Source organism: Odontomachus brunneus, unplaced genomic scaffold (assembly GCF_010583005.1).
Source record: "Odontomachus brunneus isolate Ranch 3 - 2012 unplaced genomic scaffold, Obru_v1 Obru_scaffold_053, whole genome shotgun sequence".
NCBI lineage: Eukaryota > Metazoa > Arthropoda > Insecta > Hymenoptera > Formicidae > Odontomachus > Odontomachus brunneus.
Window position 1 is genome coordinate 5738 of NW_022639503.1, and position 18579 is coordinate 24316.

General features: G+C 43.5%; 1 non-coding gene across 1 annotated transcript; it reads right to left on the reverse strand.

Annotated features, from left to right (window-relative positions):
- Positions 1-226: 226 nt before the first annotated feature.
- On the reverse strand, positions 227-300 carry Trnan-guu. The gene has a single exon. It is a non-coding gene; the product is annotated as a tRNA-Asn (tRNA).
- Positions 301-18579: the final 18279 nt, after the last annotated feature.

The window sequence follows — 18579 nt, forward strand, 5'->3', positions numbered from 1 at the left end:
TTCTAGGACGACTATTAATTTTACTAATAAATAGTAATCTATATAAATAAGTAATATTTAATATTGACGCAAACAATTTAATCTCATAAACTTATATTTCACATTCAACAAATTTGTAATTAACAATTTTCGGTATAATGTTAAGTCGAGGTGTATACAAAACAGTAGAACGTTAATCCCATCGATATCTGTAAACATTTGCAAAAAAAACTTGAACAAAAATAAACGCCCCCGGGTGGGCTCGAACCACCAACCTTTCGGTTAACAGCCGAACGCGCTAGCCGATTGCGCCACGGAGGCTTTTGGTTTCTGGGTCGTACTTGCTGTAGATGAAGGCCATAGAGTGAGCTTTTTTACATTTTACAAAATTATATTTATTAATAAATTTTTTTTAATTCATCACGTTATTAAACATTAATTTATCCATCGGGATAACGTCTTGTATCATTTGCACGGGAAAACGTCTACTGGATAATAATGTTAAAGAGCGCCTCGGAGAAGGCAACTAGCTTCGCGACTTTATCAGATGGGCTCCATAATCTCAGGAGTGGTCCGTCCTTTTTCATATAGATTTTACGAAGCATTTGATTAAAGAGACATTATTGGACAGACTCCTGAATATTTTTGCATACATGGAGAGAAAAAATACACAAAAAATATTTATTCGGTGAGTTCAAATGTGTGATAAATTTACTTAAATCTAAATTCTTTTATTTAAATAAAATAAACAATTCACTTTCATGAAAATAACTAAGGTTTAAAGAAAATGTGTATTTTCTTATTTGAAAAAATATTTTATATTAGTGTAAACAAATATATTATTATATATTATTCACCAAGTAGATATTTTTAATTTCTTAGATATTATTATTTTCAGTATACCGCGATCGAAGAATTTAGCATGTTTTAACGTCTTTCGGTTCAAGTTTTGGCTTGCGAGTTTTTAATAGCATCTTGTCCATGATGAAAAACGCTGTAAAACGTTTTATATAATGCGATATTTAGATCAAAGTTTTCTTTAACTTTATAACTATTGTCATTTATAAGTAATCTATAAACACTCATAATTTATTGTTATACTAAACATTTTGATTAAATTGAAGGAAGTGAGCGAGTATTTTTATTCACTTTCTCACTTGTAGGTCTCGGCACAAAAACTTTGTCGGTTTATTTTTTGCATTTTCTCTGGTTTGCTGATGTGTTACATCGCACAGTATATACTTCACAGCACACGTGCACCACGTTTTCTTTTTCTATTTCCGCGCCGCGGGATGACGTTGCTGGTTGTTCTAGTTTCAAGCTATCGAAACAACCGCGAGAGTCGAAAGCTATTGCCAGCTGAATGGCAGTCACGATCGAGTCAAATGTACTGTGACGAGTTCGCCGATCAGCTCCGGGGCACAGCTTTAGTTCCGACGTCAGGTGGGCGTCCACCTGTCGGTACTGTTATACTTTAATTCAGTATCAACGCTGAGAGCGCAGTTACCATAATTTTACGCGCCACGTAATGATATCTCGCCGCTACGAGAAACTATCCCCGGGAATAAAAGAGGGAGAGACCTCTCGGAACAACGAGTGCGCCCTGCATTCTTTAAGATACTCGGCGCCGATAAAGCGATGAGGTGGACCGGTCTCTTATAGAGCGCGGTCGCGAGGTACGAAACGATCGATTAACGCGACAATTTGCATTTAAGCGTAACTAACTTAATGCGGGGCGCAGATGCGCCGTATGCAAAGCGCGCGCGTAGTCGGTGCTTGCGAACGGCGATGGGCAGCAGTAGGCAGCCAATTGCTATTTGCGCCTCGTACAAATTTCCACTTTGCATAGCGAAAGCGTCATCGTACAAGTGGGAGTAACGACGTCGGTAGCATTAGCACTCGAAAGTTACGGTAAAAGGAAGACGTGCACTCTCGTGCACGTACAGTCGACTCACGATTTTAGTACTTTCCAGTCGGAACGAAAAGCGCGGCCTGGAAATGGAAGCGATCAAACGTCGCACATTCAAAGTACCCCGAAGCTCCTGCAAGCGCTTTGAACTATACATTTTTCTATCTTTGATATCTCGAGTAATTTTTGGCAGAATTTTTATTGAAGTCACGTCCACACACTTAGGGATTTGAAAAGTAGAAGGAGTTTTAATTTTACAAATTAATTCGAAAATTAATTTTACCAGTTTTTCTTTATATTATCAATCAGAACTATCAATGGACATAATATTGAAACAACTATATTTCATCTTTGGATTTTAATATTTAAGACGGATTTACTTCTATACCCTTACGCCTATACCATCAAGTAACGAATCGTCCCTTCGACAATGCGCGCAATAACACCCCGCTTGAATGCCAGTCATAAACCGTCACTCATGAAAAGTCACACGCTTGTCGCGTTGTTGACGCGATCGCAGCCGCGAATAATGGAAGCATCGGGGAAATGTTTAAATTAAGACGGTAGGCGGCGAACTGCGCGAGGTGTCGATAATGAATCTCCGCGTTAATTAGCCTCCGGAGGCGAGGCGATAGGTAGTTCGTCGTGGCATACCCGATATCTTCCTCCTTGCCACACATACACACATACACACAGTCCCGGTCGAGGTAAAGCCTAACTGAAACGTCACGCCACTTGTTACTCGTTAGTGTGCACGATGCCATCTTTACTGGCGGCCGTGCGGCCCGGTTACCTCGCCAGTAGCCGCATCGATATCGGCACGACCGTGTAATTAACAATGTTCCCCGGCTCTTCAGCCAGCTCCCCGATGGAACGCGCGCCGCGCGCTTCTGGACAGATTCCGCCGTAGCGAAGATGCCGCGACGCGTATCGGTGCCGACCTGCGCCCATGCCGATGCCGTGCATCGCTAACTCTCGGCGAGAATGATAAACGGACGTGTTGTCAGGTAGACGACGCGTCACAACGACGATTAGATTGTGGTGTATCTTAACACTTTGACGGGACCATGCATATACGCGATATTATTCTGTCAGCAAATATTGTAAAAAATAAATGTTTTTCGATAATAATAGTATTCCGGAAACAGTTTTTCAAAATAAGTGCGGCCGTTAAAGTATTAAAAGATCATCATTATGTCTCGAGAAATGGTTTCTTATAAATTTTATTTCCACGATACTCGAACAAGATACTATTGAGTATCTTCTAAATAAACACATAATCCTGTGTTACTTTCGGTATAATTTCGGGATAAAATATAGGCCAATTGTTTTCGCATAAATAATTATGTTTTAGGATGCTCTCTGTACAAAATCACAAAAGATAAAGAAAATATATCACTTTCGGAGGATAAGCCTGTATTTGCGCGACGTTTAAAGTTTCGTCGCAAACGACGGTAGCGTGGTCCAGAAAGGATTAATGACGAAGTCAGGTGTAGTCCGCGTGTCCTCGCGGACAGGTTCGTGCAGATCCCATCTGGAGAGTATCTCTCGCGCGTCGACAGAGCGCTCCTCCATTACGCTGGGCGGTGGTGGCTCGTCGTTATATCTGGGACAGTCGCCGCGGCCGGTGATCTGATAGTCCCAGGATTTATGGTGACCCTGATGGTCCATTTAGCGGTGACACGACTCTGGACGAGGGCACGGCGAGAGGCGCTCTCGCCTGTGTGTGCGCGACAATACGGAAATATCTTGTTAAAAACGGGCCGGGTAGGCCGCTAGATTGGACGACGACTCGGTTGCACGGGTGCATTCAACGCGCGCGAGCGCGAATTGAAGAATGGCACCGTGCACTTCTCAACGAGGAAATACTCGCTCTAATTTAGCGTGACTAACGGGGCTCGAAGTAACGAGCGAGCAAACGACGGACCTCGAGCGAAGCGGAGAATCGAGAGATGCGGTTCGAGACAATTTTGTGCGGATTTTTGAGCAATCAAACGCTTGACTGATACAAACGAGTTTTATTTCTTCCCTAACTCTCTCCCTCCCTCCCTCTTTGTTAAAACATAAAAATCCCAATATCCAGAAGATGACGGTGTTACCCACTACGTCGGGTTGTTACTCGCCGTAGATAAAGACGTTTTAGGAGAATTAATTTCAGACAACTCCGCATATTATCCCGGTCGGACCTCAACGGCCAACAGTTAGCGCGGTCGTATTTTTCTATCGAGAGTGCAATACGCCTGCGGCGATAAAACTAATCGTTTATTACGGCGCACTTACACGGCGGTTTTGATAGGGCATGTTTTGTGATAGGCGGCATTAAGGAGCTAATTATCGCTGGGGGGCGATCGGTAAAGCAAGCCCCGAGTGCTCGCGTCCGCGTTTAACGGCGGACAAGTTTAGTGCGCCGTGCTGTACAGCGCGACGTATTATACTTTCGCCGGATGGAATCATCAAATAGGTAAATAAGTACCGCGATTACCGTTTACTGCCGCGATAAAACGGTGCCGCGTCGCGAGCTCTAGGCGAGAGGAAACGGACCGCTCGCAAAAAACGTCGCGGGGTAAATCCGAGGATACTGTCGAAAATCAGACTCGATTGCGCGGGGGAGACCGGATCTAGATGACTCCAGGGATACGTTGTTCGTGTATTTTTTTAGTATTTATCTTGAGAGAATACAAAATTAGTTTTGTATTCAGTTTTTTCTTTCGTATTTTTTTATTAAGACAAATTTGTTCAAGATCAATTTTTTTAAGATCGATCTTTTTTGGTTTGAAGTCTTTTTTCTCAAAATCATTTTTTTCAGTCTCTCTTAGATTTCTTTCCTCAAAGTTGATATTTTACTCGAAATATCTCACAAGTAACGACACTCGCCAAATTCTTTTATTCGCAGACCAATTCTACCAAGAACAATTTGAACAAATCCGGGATCCTCGCCGAGTTATCAGCGAGATACCGTCACGCTCACGAGAATAACACCGCTCGAGAGGGTCGAGAGCGAGGACTGGTAAAAGCGAGAGAAAAAGAGACGCGATTCCGAATTCGTGTATCAGAACACGGTTAACTGTATTATTGCGGCGCACATACACAGTGACATTAACAATTTCTTGGCGCGGCGTCGTGTTCACCGCGGGCGATACTTATTATTAAAGCGCGGCTGAGGAAAAGGCGGGCGTTTTTCATCGATGCCGCGACAGGTGATAAAATCCGCAGCGCGATATACGGCTCGCTCGCGGATAGATACTGACGTTCGCCGACGTCCGTGACACCTGAGGATTCATGTGCAGTAAACGTGGGACCCGGCGCACAGATCAAGCGCCACTAATTCATTAATAGCCACGCAAATAATAATTGGTATCGCGTAATTATCGCATGCGCGCCGTTACCGCGCGACTCGCTCGAGCGTGGGATAGCTTGAGCAAGTTTCGCGTTGCTCGCCGGCCTGATTCTTGAATTTGAGACGAGGAGTCACGTGAAATTCGCGACGTGCACGGACAGAGAGATCCGTGTGCAGTCAACTAATAAAATATAATCTACAGTCCGACGTGGAAGACGCTCTTTGATCGCTCACGGATTTCGCCAATGGTATTTGGTGAGCGCGCGTGTAAAGAGCGTGGAGTACCGCGCTGCACACGCGTGTGTATATGTGTGTCTACCTGCGCGTCTCTCTCTCTCTCTCTCTCTCTCTCTCTCTCTCTCTCTCTCTCTCTACTGCTACTGCGTGAGCGCGAAATGCGCAACGTGTTTTACGCAATCGAACGAAGCGACCGCCGGACTTGTTGTATCCCTCGAGCTGCGCGAAAGCGTTTCGCGATCGCTCTCTTCCTGGGAGATTCTAGGTACAAATTAGTTGCTCAGTTTTATAGTTCTCCTCTCGGCTCTCCTCTAAATATGGCACCGAAGTGTTTCGACGATCGTTCCTTCGTTCTTACGCCCGACAGTTTCTCGCAAGCGGTACCCCGCAATATTTATCATCGCGCATATATATATCTTAATTTTTTGCTGGCGAGAGCGTTCTCTCTCTCTCTCTCTCTCTCTCTCTCTCTCTTTGTTTCTCTCTCTCTCTCTCTCTCTTTCTCTCGCGCGCGCACGCCTGGGAAATCGGCGAATAGGTGCAACGTTCTCGTAACCTTGGTGCCTTCGAAGTAACTGGATAAGGTAAAGGTAGTAATCGCGACTGTGGCGTACGCGCGCGCTCACCTTTCATGAGCGCGCCGCGCGCGAGTCGTGCCAGTGAACTGATTTCCCAGATAATTGTGCAATTGAATCGGCTGGGCGCGACCTTGGGCTACCGCGAGCCACCGGTGATATCATCGCCGCCGATTTAATTATCATCCGTTGCCGTTTTCGATACGCCGCGCGGATACCTTGCGCCATATACGACGGCTTAATAATAGCCGAGATCGGCGGCTCGTAGACGCGCGCTCGTTGAAAAGCCGTCTCATAAAAATCCGACGATTTTGCCCCGCGCCGATTGCTCGCGTTACCCTCAGGCATTACATGGCGTTGAAACGAATGGTACACCGAATGCGCCGTGTTATTCTCGTCGACTTCTCGCGTACTTTCGACGGCACAGACGCTCGTATTCGCGGATATACGATACGCCGACGCACGTATTCCCCGTGATCACATCGGTGCTAATTGCGAACGACAGTGGTCGACGTTGCGCAAGGCGCGATATCGTGGACGAGCAGCAACGGCCAATGAGAGAGAAAGAGAGAGTGTGTGATAAAAAGAGAAAAAAAATAAAAAGAGACCAAAAGAAATGTCGACTTTCGCTCAGAACTTCCCGATCGTCGCCCAAGAGAGTCGCGAAATGCGTAAGCCGCGGCGGCGTTTCCTGCATGCGCCGCGTACCTACGTATGCAATCGCGTCGCTGCCACCGTTGCCGTGGGAATCGTGACACGAGCTCGCTCCTAAAGCTGAAAGGCCGTTTCGAGACCGTAGATAGAGGTCGTTGTCGGTAGCCGTAGGAAGTACAGCCTCGAACCTTCGCACAGTCGCGATAAATTAAACTTATTCGCCCGTCAGGCGGCTGGCGCGCGCGTCGCGAAGCGACATTCCCCGCTCGTCGAATCGTCGCGCGATCGTTTCCTTCTTCGATCGTGGTGTTCGTCGCGGAAACAGCTTCTTCCCTTGGAGCCAACGAGCGAGAGATCACGAGAAAGAGGAGAGAGAAAGAGAGAGAGAGAGAGAGAGAGAGAGAGAGAGAGAGAGAGAGAGAGAGAGAGAGAGAAGGAGAAAGAGACCGTGGAACCTCGACATAGGCTTCGCGCCGTGCGAGCAATAATTGGATATTGCGTTTACTGGCACAACAATAAAACGTGGAACTTTAATGTGCGCGATAAACGTACGCGTGTAGTACTCGAGAAAGTAATCCAGACCCGATGAATCTGAGTTATACCGACACGCGTGCGAAATCGCCGAGGGACCGAATTTATCCGCGCAACGCACGTCACATTTCTCTTTCTCTTTATCTCTCTTTCTCTCTCTCTTTCTCTTTATTCCTCGGTCTCGCCGGGAACGCATAATTATATTCCGCTAATGCCGCGCGATTAGTTTGCATATGTATAATGTGCAAGGCTTAACAGTTAATATCTTATCTACGGTCAAATATCTACCGCAGCACCGGTTGCCGCGCTGCTGCTTTTAATCAAGTAGCGACTCATTACGCACACATTCATATGGACTCGCGATTCCGCTTTGCAACATTTTATAAGACTGTTAGTCTGCATCGAATCATGTCGTAAAGATCGTACGATATGACAGCCGTTACGACAACGACTATACAATTTCCGCGATGCTGCGTCACGCAAAAACACTATTATGCGCGACTACCATCTACAAATAGATTTGTTGTCTCGCTGGAGTCTAGCACCAAATAATTCTGACGATAGCAACGGAAAAAAGATAAGTTTAATTTTGGAAGAATGTATTTTAATGAAAACGAATGTGTCTGCATAGAAATTTTTCCACATTTTCCCAGATGCAGTGTAGATTCCGATTGTAATGTCCAAATTTACCCCAAAATTCGTTACCCAACTACGATACCAATTGGAAATCCTATTCTTGTCTTAAACATTGCTTCTCCATCTAGAATTAAAATAGAAATGCTATGGAAACTCACTTCTTTTTAGTCATTATATCTTTAGTCAGTAATATACTTTATGTATCAAACATATAATAATATTTTATGATATCAAACAAGAAATTCCATTGTTATCAACTATTAAAATTTGCACCTTGGCAGAAAAACAGAAAACCAAAAAGCCAATCTCGCTGAAAAACAAAAAGTATAACTACCACCTAACCATCAGCATGAGTTCTGATTAGCTTCTGTTTTCCTGCTTTCTACTTTTCTGCTGAAGTGTGAATTCTCCTTTAAATTCAGAATAAAAAATAAAAACAAATATATTTTTGAAATGCTTTAAAACTTTTATTAAATAATACTAAATACTCTCTCTCTCTGACTTTTTTAATCATAAAATTATTAGAAAAGTCAGTGAAATGATTTAAAATTTTTTGTAATGTAAAATGAAGAATCACGAAGAATATTGGAAAAACTTGGGTTTCCCGTTTGAAATCACATGTTCGAAACATTACGCTTTTAATAAGAACCCATAATTGTTTTGAGGAATTGTACTGCATCCCAGTTAGATTCCAAGATATTTTTCTATGCGCGCATTTTCGCAAAATGAAGTCCCTGACGCTCTAACACGCCTCTCATAATCGATTGAACGTAAAATTTTCGCATGATCGATCGACATAGGTACGGTGGTAGAGCGCCGTATTATCTCGGAGACTAGTAACGACACTCTTCAACTAGATTGCTTTACGAGACACTCACAGCCGATTGAAGTTTTAGTGCCGCACAAACACGTACTCGCGAAAAATCTCGCGCGGTTGACACGAGAAGTCGCGGCGGATCGATTTTTAGAAAGCCACCAACGATCCGGAAACTACACGACATATCGTCGTAATTACCGTAATTGGCGCAATTGCTTTAATTGTCACTAATGAGTCTTGGCGCGCGAGATATTGATCGTCGCGTAATAGAGAGAGATCGTCGCTCTTTTATACCCAATAAAAGATACTTCTAATCTCGCCGGTTACCGATAATGAAATTAGTGCCTCATTACATTCTCACGTCAGCGCACCGCGTAAGAAAAAAGAAAGGAATCGGACTTTCCTCGCTGCGCTGGTGGCCGGCGTGGAAACCTGTTTGCGCAGCGAACGCTCGTTCGTCCCGCGATCTTTTTTCCCGCGCGGGCGTTAAGGCGCGTCAAATTAAACCGACTAAGCGCAATAAGAGCGCCGGACCCTTTTACGAGCGGCTCGCTCGCGCGCGCATGCTCGCACCGTTTTCGTAATTCACTTTCTAATGCCCAGATGAAATTATATCGTCACTTTTACCTGCGCGGCTTTACCACACCGTGTACTATCCCGTTCCCTTCTCTACGCACGCGATCCGATCGCGCGGCCACGCCGCGAACGCGCCCGCGAGCTATGATTTATAATGCGGCGCGCGCGATGCTCGCCGATCGCACATGGACCTGGTACAGTAAGAAATATGGGTTTTACACCGAGATAGTCTCTGGCGTCCCTCAGACGCAACTTTACATTCGGTCATTTTTTCGCTATAAGGAACTAGCAACTCGAAGCTGTTTCAATAAAAAGTTGATGAAATGTTTTACAGCTAATATAAAAATAAATCATACATAAATTAATAGATAGAACTATTGTGTTGCAATACTATCAGGATCAAATATAAACAGTTATTGTCGCTTCTCACTTGTTACTCGAGTTGCTGCATCAAACCAAGTAGCGACTGAGGGTCGCCTCTCGACTGCAAAGGGTTAAACTTGCTTAATTAATGTCAGGTTGAGTGCGAGCGTGGTGTAGACAGCGTGTTGATCTATACTGAAAGTCTCGAGTTCGATCCCCTCGACAGAATTAAAAATTTTTATACGCCGTCTCCTCTCAGTAGGCAAACGGTAAAACTACTGAGAAATTATCTTTGCCGACATCTCTATCTCTCTCTATTAGCTGCTTGGAATCGGCGTTGTGTAGGTTCCTCCGCGTGTGTCTGTGTACAATCAACATGTGAATCATAGATATACGAGAGAGAGAAGTAGATCGATGAGAATGTCGGCTTCGTAGAATAACTATTTGAAGGAGGGAGTGACATAATGGACACACACAGCAGTTTGTGAGCGCCTAGAGTAGTTCTTAAGAGAGAGCTGCATCCCCCTTGCCAGTAAAATAGAAAAATCTTGCCAAGCTCGCTGGAATGGAACCGTTTATGCGTGTCCTCCTCCACGTGCGCGTGCGCACGTAGTGTCTCAGGTAGTTACTTCACAAGTTGTAAGATTTTATTTCGCGCGACGCGGTTGGATTATGTTAGGAGACGATAAGTAGGCTTGACAGCTTTAATGCAGTGGCTTCGTATGATTCGGATTATGCCGCGTATACAAATATATGTACACCTCGCACCCACTAATGATGACAAATATATACCCGCGCAGAGTACTACTCGCGATTAATAACGCTCGCGGACACATTGGCCATTCGTTACGTTCAAGCGGTGGATGTGCCGGGTTATACGCAAACATATATTTTACTGTAGCGGTAATCGCGCCGAGCTTTATGCGGGATACCCTTATTTGCGGCCGCGCTAATCTTGACGTTGCTCGCTCGCTCGCACGGCTCCGAGCGATTTTCCCTCCGTTTTGACACTCGTGCGCGCGGCGTTGCGAGACGCGACGTGTCAATTTATAATCGTCAGGAAATCACGTCGCAATTACCGTCGACGAAGTGTCTCATTAGTACTGCGGATCAACGTGAGTCGATAGGCGCGGAGTGCATTCGTGCACTCGTCCGCTGCGATTTAGTTTGTCATACGAGCGTTTACGACGATTATTAGAAAGTATCTGTGTCGAAATATCCGGTCCTTGCTGTTCTGATTTAATCTTAGAACCTAGATCTTGAGTAGAAACTCCACTCAGAACTTATAATTGCCAAAATGTCGACATTCTGGATAAAACATTTATCGATAATTTGATTCAGTTGATTGTTTTCGAGAGACCAACTGAGAAAAGGAAAAGAGGAAGTAAAATGTCATCCAAAAGTATTTTATGCATCTATTGTTTATTAATTAAAAGATGTTTATTAATTAAGAATTATCAGTATTTATGCGCCTTACATATCTTTCCTCGAGATCGTAAAATTTTTGCGATTTTCAACGATTCAATAAGATTCGACGTCTAAATAAATCGTCCTCGCGTTCTTTAAAACGCGTGATTTAAGGCCGAGGAGAGTATCTCGCGGATCTCGCGAGACCCACGTAAGCCACACACGTGCGGAGTATTTAATGTCTACTTTATAGCGACTACACCATTTTCTAATAGTAATGGCCATCATCAATCGCGCAGTGACGCGGAAGACGTGTGGACGCGATACGAATGGTATGGCCACCGGTACGAGTTTCTTGCGGCCGCTACCATAAGCGTACTTGTTGCGTATTCTTTTTGTTAACATTGTCCGAGAACTTGGCATCGGCAATGTAACGTTTGTTCGGCTTCCGATGCAACTTGTAAAACATCGCGTCGGCTGCGTCTCTTTCATTGAAACGCATCTCTTTTCCTCAATTCGTGTATTTCAATACGTTCAATTGCACAGCTCGGAAACGCCGCGGAAAAATGCAATACGCGATTTTTCCATCGTTCTTCTGTAGTGAGCGCTTGAACTTTCCAGCGAGAGACGAGCTTTTAGGTCGAACGAACAAAGAAAGCCATTTACGATGAATCTTTTCAACGAAATAGCATCATTTCATTCCTCATACGCTCCTCGTATCGTACATAGGAAAAATACATTTTAATACTAAAATACGTTACATCAAATAGAATGTTTTCCATGCATAATTTTATAAATATGGAAAAGATATATAAAATAAGTATACACGCACATTAAGAGAGAGAAAAGGAAGAAAAGTATCTGAAAAATAAAAACTATTTATTCAATGGATACTAATAAGAGATATTTACTTAATTCTTCTACTTAATCAAATAAACACAATTGCTATCGTGAAAAGCTGAGAAGTTTTCAGAAAATATATTTCCTTATTTCAGAATATATTTCTTTATTTGAAAAATATATATATATTTTATATTAGAATATAAAAGTACATATGTCACACAATTAGTATCCACTAAATAAACATTTTTTCTCTCACAAGTAAATCTATCCAAAAGTTACACTCCGATTTCTTTCTAATTTGACACAAATGTAGAAGTATAAAAAATATTTAGGTCATATTTTTTTCATTTCGGCTTGCTTTGAGTTTCACGGGCAGTTTATAGCTTTTTAATGTTCTCACTCCTAACATTATGTTATCTCCTAACATGTTATCATCAACAAGTATAACAAAAATGCATAAGAAATAAAATTAAATACAAGAGCGTTTTTGGTTTGCTGGTTATAAAGATAAAGTCAAATATGTAAAATTATTTGTATAAATAATAAAATATTTAAACAAAACATTAAAAAATTAAAAAAAAATTATTTATACAAATAATTTTTCGGTTTGGCCGAGATTCGAACTATTTTTGACTGATTTAGCATAGATTTGAAATATTTCGGTTGGAATCTCGGCTAAAGAAATTTAGAATAGTTCGTGCCTCAGCTATGCCGATTTTGTTAAAATTATTTAATTATATCTTGTATTCAATTTTATTTCTTGTACATTTTTGTTGTACTTGTTGATGATAAGAATGAGAACATTAAAAAGCTATAAATTGCCAGTGAAATTCAAAGTGGGCCTAAATATTTTTGTACTTCTACATTTGTGCCAAATTAGAAAGAAATCGGAATGTATCTTTTGAGTAGATTTACTTGTCAGTGTGTTCGATCAAAAAAATTTTCCACTTTATGAGAGTAATGAATTCTTCCAACGTTGGATGAACCAAATCGCGTATGGATGCTTGAAAATCACAGCTCTCTGTCATCGCGAAATATATACCTCGGGAATTCTCTCTATTTCTTTGTCGCAGTGTGTCTGCATATACCTTGTATCATTCATATACTTTGATACGCATCGACACTAGGTCGACGCTTCTTATCGAGCCCATAGCAGCGGCCATTCACCAGCAACGTCGTAAGAAACACACGCGCACAGGCAACGAATTCAATTAAATCATCCGACGATGTTATCGGGCGATGCGCCTACGCCCGCAATGCCTCGCGGTTTCCACCTCGGGCAGCCTGGGCTTGGTCCATACGCGAGTAGACGTCACGTCGTCGGGGCTTGATATCCAGGATCGCGCTGACTCTGTAGAATTCCGCCGTGGACTGGAATCAGCGGCGGTATTCCGCTTAAGTTACGGCCTCGGTTATAGCCGCCGTTCGGACTACAAATTCTCCTGCCGGCACGCGTGTACACGCGACGACGGTGGTGTTGGTGATGCGTATATATACGGCGGGATTTGTACTTACCCACTATGGAAACTACCTACAACTTAGCCAGAATGCCAGCGTGCGGAAAGGCTTGTGGCGGGACAAATGCGCGGGTTACCGCGGAGATACCGCGCGTCTCGGAGCGCTACGTCGCGGGAAAACGGCCTAATGATCGTATTGTAGGCTGCTGCCAGCTTGTCGCGAATGCGTCTCCGCCGCTCACTCGGCCGTGAATTTATCCGTCGTCGTGCGCTCGTCTGTCCGGCCAGCGGGAAAATGCGCGACGGGAAATAGAAATGCGCTTGTGATTACGGTCGGTCGACAATATCCTGGGAAATCGTGTGCGTCGGAGCCGACATCTCTCCGAGATATCGCGTCGCGGATTACTATTAATCTTTGAACCGTGCCATTAGGCGATTAATACAATACGTAATGCATAATTTCAGAGAACGGTTCGACAGGTACGATCGGTTAGTATACGTTTGAAGATGTGATACATAACATTACGATATATTAGTATAATTATGTTCGCCAGGGAAATGAAGCAACACGTGATGTCAGTTCTTTTTTTTCGGTTTTAATGTCGTAACCCTGCCAAATACAATAATATAGTAGCAATAGTAGTAATTATAATAAGAATCGTAATAATGATAATGATAATAAGTATTATCTAAAATATGTAACCAACATTCTCTCGATAGTGCGGTTACCGAGACAGGTGCGTGGTGCTGTACCACACACAGGACGAAACACGGCATGCCATGTGTATGTACATCACACGTCGCTGCGGACTGCTCGACGGCGCGTCGTATTTGAGTAAATCACGGCGGTCGCCGCGATCGGTACCGCCCGGATTTCACGATATAAGATTCACTTCCGTGGGTTAGGAATTGCAGGTTATCGTAATCCACATGCGCGCTCGGCCTCTGTGCCCGGCCGAAATATACCTTCCTTTTTTTTTTTTATTTTAAGACTTTCTCGTACAAAAACGTCACTGGACGCGTTTACGATAATGTCGTATATAAATATATATATATGCAATATATATATATGTATATAATTTCGTGCGCGTATAGTATATATTTCACTATTAATCTTTCCGCGGAATATACGATAATTATACATATTCTCATATTTTTTTTCTTTCGCTGCAATAAATAAATTATCCAAATAAAGGACATCGATATCGATAACAGTAATATGATTACAACCACATTTACAATATATCTATATTCATCTTCCTCTCTCTCTCTTTCTCTCTCTCTCTCTCTCTCTCTCTCTCTCTCTCTCTCTCTCTTTCTATATATATATTCATATGTATAATATATCTTTTTTTTCAATTAATGTACTAACAAACTGTTCTCTGTGCGCGGTACGATAGGGACCGCCCTCACGAGCGCCGCGTGGTACAATAGAAAATACCAAGTTTAGCATAATGCCTTCGTTTATACAGTGTAATTCATAATATATTATTATATTATTGATCTACGTGTTCCTACGCAACATATACAATTATGCTTAAAAGGTAATAGTTAGTGGCGCGCAACTGTTTCGCTCTTCCTCCAAATTTCAGCAGCTCGTATTGCTCGCCGTTGTAACGGAGCAGTGAAATCCGCGAGAAATGCAATATTCACTCGAAACGACTTCGTCAGAAACGAATATATCTGTAGGATCGATGAGAAAAGGTGCAACTGTTGAATGTCTCTGCGGCCCTCGTATCAGCGACGAGGCCTGATTTGTGGCAGGTATTCGTCGTGCAAAATAGTTTGCAATGCGGTCCAATTTCTCAGAATGATTTAGAACACGAAGCCGCGCTGAAAATTGTAATTCAGACTACGCTGCGCGCACCGTAGTATATAAATCCGTGCGAGATCCGAGAGAGAATTACTGGCCCCCATTGATTACATTATCCAAGTAAAATCGCGCTATCCCTAGACCGCCGATCGTCTGGTCGACGATCGTCAAAAACGAAGAACTTTACATGCTATGTACAGTTAATTATTGCTCCTCTAAGTTGCTATACCTTATGAACTAATAGTTCCGTTCGTTAAATTCACGTGAACATCCGCGTCCGAGCCCGGCAAACGCAGCGACGCAGTTCGCATCGTGACTTGCCGTGAAAGATTATACGATTCTCATGATTTGCTTTTAGTGCCACGCGCGTGTTCGGTGTATGAAAAAGAAAAAAAAAAAAGACAAAATTATAGATACCCGCTTTCGGTCGCTCGTCGAGACATGCGTGCCATGGCGTTCTGGTATCTAACAGAAAGAAATCGCTCGGAGAAACGTCCGAGCAAGAATTCGATCTTTCGAAGGTAAGGAAAAGAAAAGAAAAGAAAAATAGACAAGTCGCAAGAGACGCTCGATAAAATTTCGCGGTCTCATTCATATAAATTAACGTCAGAAGTGCTTGTCAGGCAGAAATATTCCGACGACCGAGCGAGTCTCGCGTTATGAAACCGCGAATCGGGTCGCCCCGCCGTCTTCCCGATACCATTACATATTGATACGTACACGTGAACAACATATGCAACATACCAAAGCACCAAATCATACACGACCACCATGCGCGAAGATTGGGAAAAGGAGATGTGCGCGCAACGAACGCGCATTCTTATGAAGACAGACACAAAAACCAGACCAGATATTTTCCATCAAGACTGAAAGAGACGACAAAGAGACGACGTTAAGAAGATAAACATCCAATTACTCTCGTGAACCGTATCCATCCCGTGTGTTCCCATCCCTTAACGCTCGATGTGTTCGCCATCCTTGTCGCGTATGAGCTACACGCGATATCGGAAGGTTAGCGCCAAAAAATGAGTAAACCGCAGAGTCAATAAGACAACCAATCTCTCTCTCTCTCTCTCTCTCTCTCTCCCTCTTCCTCTCTCTGAAACAACATGTCCAATTACGACAACGAAAGTTAAGGCCGGGCCCTCAGAGTAAAACGTAACTTTCTCTTGAACGAGTCATGTTTCTTCGAGAAAAGCATCCGGAATGCAGCGCGAGCGTGGATAACACGAGGTATTCTCTCCGAAATTACCAAAGTACTTCACTTCATTCCGTTCTCCTCGTTTCTCTTCGAAAACAGACCCGAATATCGTCCCGAGGCTCGTGAAGATGATCTAACCCGTGCGCTCCGGCGTGTCACTCGAGGTTACGGAAACGTGTGGAAAAGCATCGTCGAAATGAGCGCGCGAGCTCGCGACTGATGAGGTTAACTCTTGTAGACACGCGTGTCGCGCATGCAAATGGCCGGGTATCTGTTTCGTGTCATCTTCGTGAGCTCGCCCGCGAGAGGTGTGCCAAATATAAATGACGCGTGTATCCGCGCGTGAGCCCGACGACGGCGACTCCGAGCAGCGATTTCGAGTCGGCTGCGTAACCTCGATTAACCGGCTGTCAGTTGACGTCTGTTAAGGCACTTGAAATGCTAATTTCCCTAGGCGGGGCACCGTCGAAGAAAATTCAGAGTTGAAGCTCGTTTACCTACTTCCACATCCATTCATGGCTCGTCTTCTTCTACGGGAAACTGAATAGCCGTGCATTAACATGAGAAATAAGCGCCGATATATATAATATATATATATATATACACACATAAAAAAAGAAAAAAGAGAGAGAGGAAGGGAGGAAAGGAGGAACACACTGCAATACGCGTAAAGCGCTGGATCTCCTTCGAGCTCCGCTATACATCCAGACGTGAGAACGAGTGTACGTGTACCCTTGGGGAATGTGAAGTCACCGCGATCGGCTCTTTTACGGAATATCGAAATCCCTGACGACGACGCGCGAAAGATTCCCCGCGTCGTGAATTTTAACGGGATCATCGCCGCGCTGATTGCAGCGGGAATGTGCGGGTGACGCGTTTCATCTTCTTGTAAAGGACGGCAGTTAACGTATACACAGTAGCCACCCTATCACGGCATTTCGCGCGTCTTAAGTCCACGATGATCGACGTCGCGTATATCGTGTGTCGTAAGTATATATAAAAAACATCTTCAATAAATTTAATCTCTCTAGTTTTCGAATACCGAAAGTGTGCGAGTGAGCAAGTATTTTCGTGAGAAAACGCTACGCGCGCACCTGTCAAACGCGAGTTCTTGTATTATTTCGTCTCGTCTCTATACTGCGTTAAATATATACGAATGATCTTTATACAACACACTTTATACAACTGTAATACACCCGCCGATATATTCATTGAAAGCGCGAGAATTTTCTAAATCTTGAAAGACGTTCGTCGTGATGCACGAAGAGTCGAGAAAGAAAACGCTCGATAATGGAGTAGCGATTCGGTGTAAGGTCGCGTAAATTCGTCACTATCACATACTCATTTCATTTTATTGACAGCATGCTCTCGGCGCGTGCTCGTGTTCTACAAATTACATAGGAGTTCTAAATTTAGCCTATAAAGGGGGGAGAGAACGAATTAAATATTAAAATTTACATTACAATACAACTGTGTATTTGTAAACTCTTGTGTCGCGCTTACGCTATCGATCGTAAAAGATTGATAGTCGAATTAGATAACTTTAACATTGAGCGGTAATCTCGTCGAAAGATTACGAAGAACAAAGCCTCGACCGTCCAAGTCCTCAACAGTCTAATGTCGAGGTGTTCTCGCACGGTGTTTTCACCTCCGCTAACACCATTGAACACCTCACAAAAGGGATTTAGATATTCCGATAGAACGAAATGCATAATAACGCGGCGCGCGCGAACGATGATTGTTCCGTGTCGTGCAAAACGACTGTCTGACAATCAGATAAAACGTGTAAGCGGCGAGACGATGACCACGGGATACGCGCGGATAAAAATGATAACGATCGAAAACGGTACCCTCGGTGTGTACGTCAATGTACATTTTCCGAACGATCCGCCAACACCTCGATCGTGACGTTTGAATCGACAAATTTTTATGTTATTTTGTAGAAATTTTTATATAGAATAAAGAAAATTGCATGCTTCTTGTACCAGAAACGGAGATATGTCGACACGTGGGCCGTGAGCCTCACGGTGTCAATCGATACAGCTCGCTCGAGTATCAGTCGTTGCAAAAAATTTCGTTAAAAATGCCGCAACATGTTCTCTCATAAATCGCCATTTCGCTACGAGAGATTTCTCGAGCGTGCGATGTATTGTTCCCGAACTGTGTCTTCCCTCACTCTTCCTCCCTCTGCCTGTCTCTCTCTCTCTCTCTCTCTCTCTCTCTCTCTCTCTCTCTCTCTCTCTC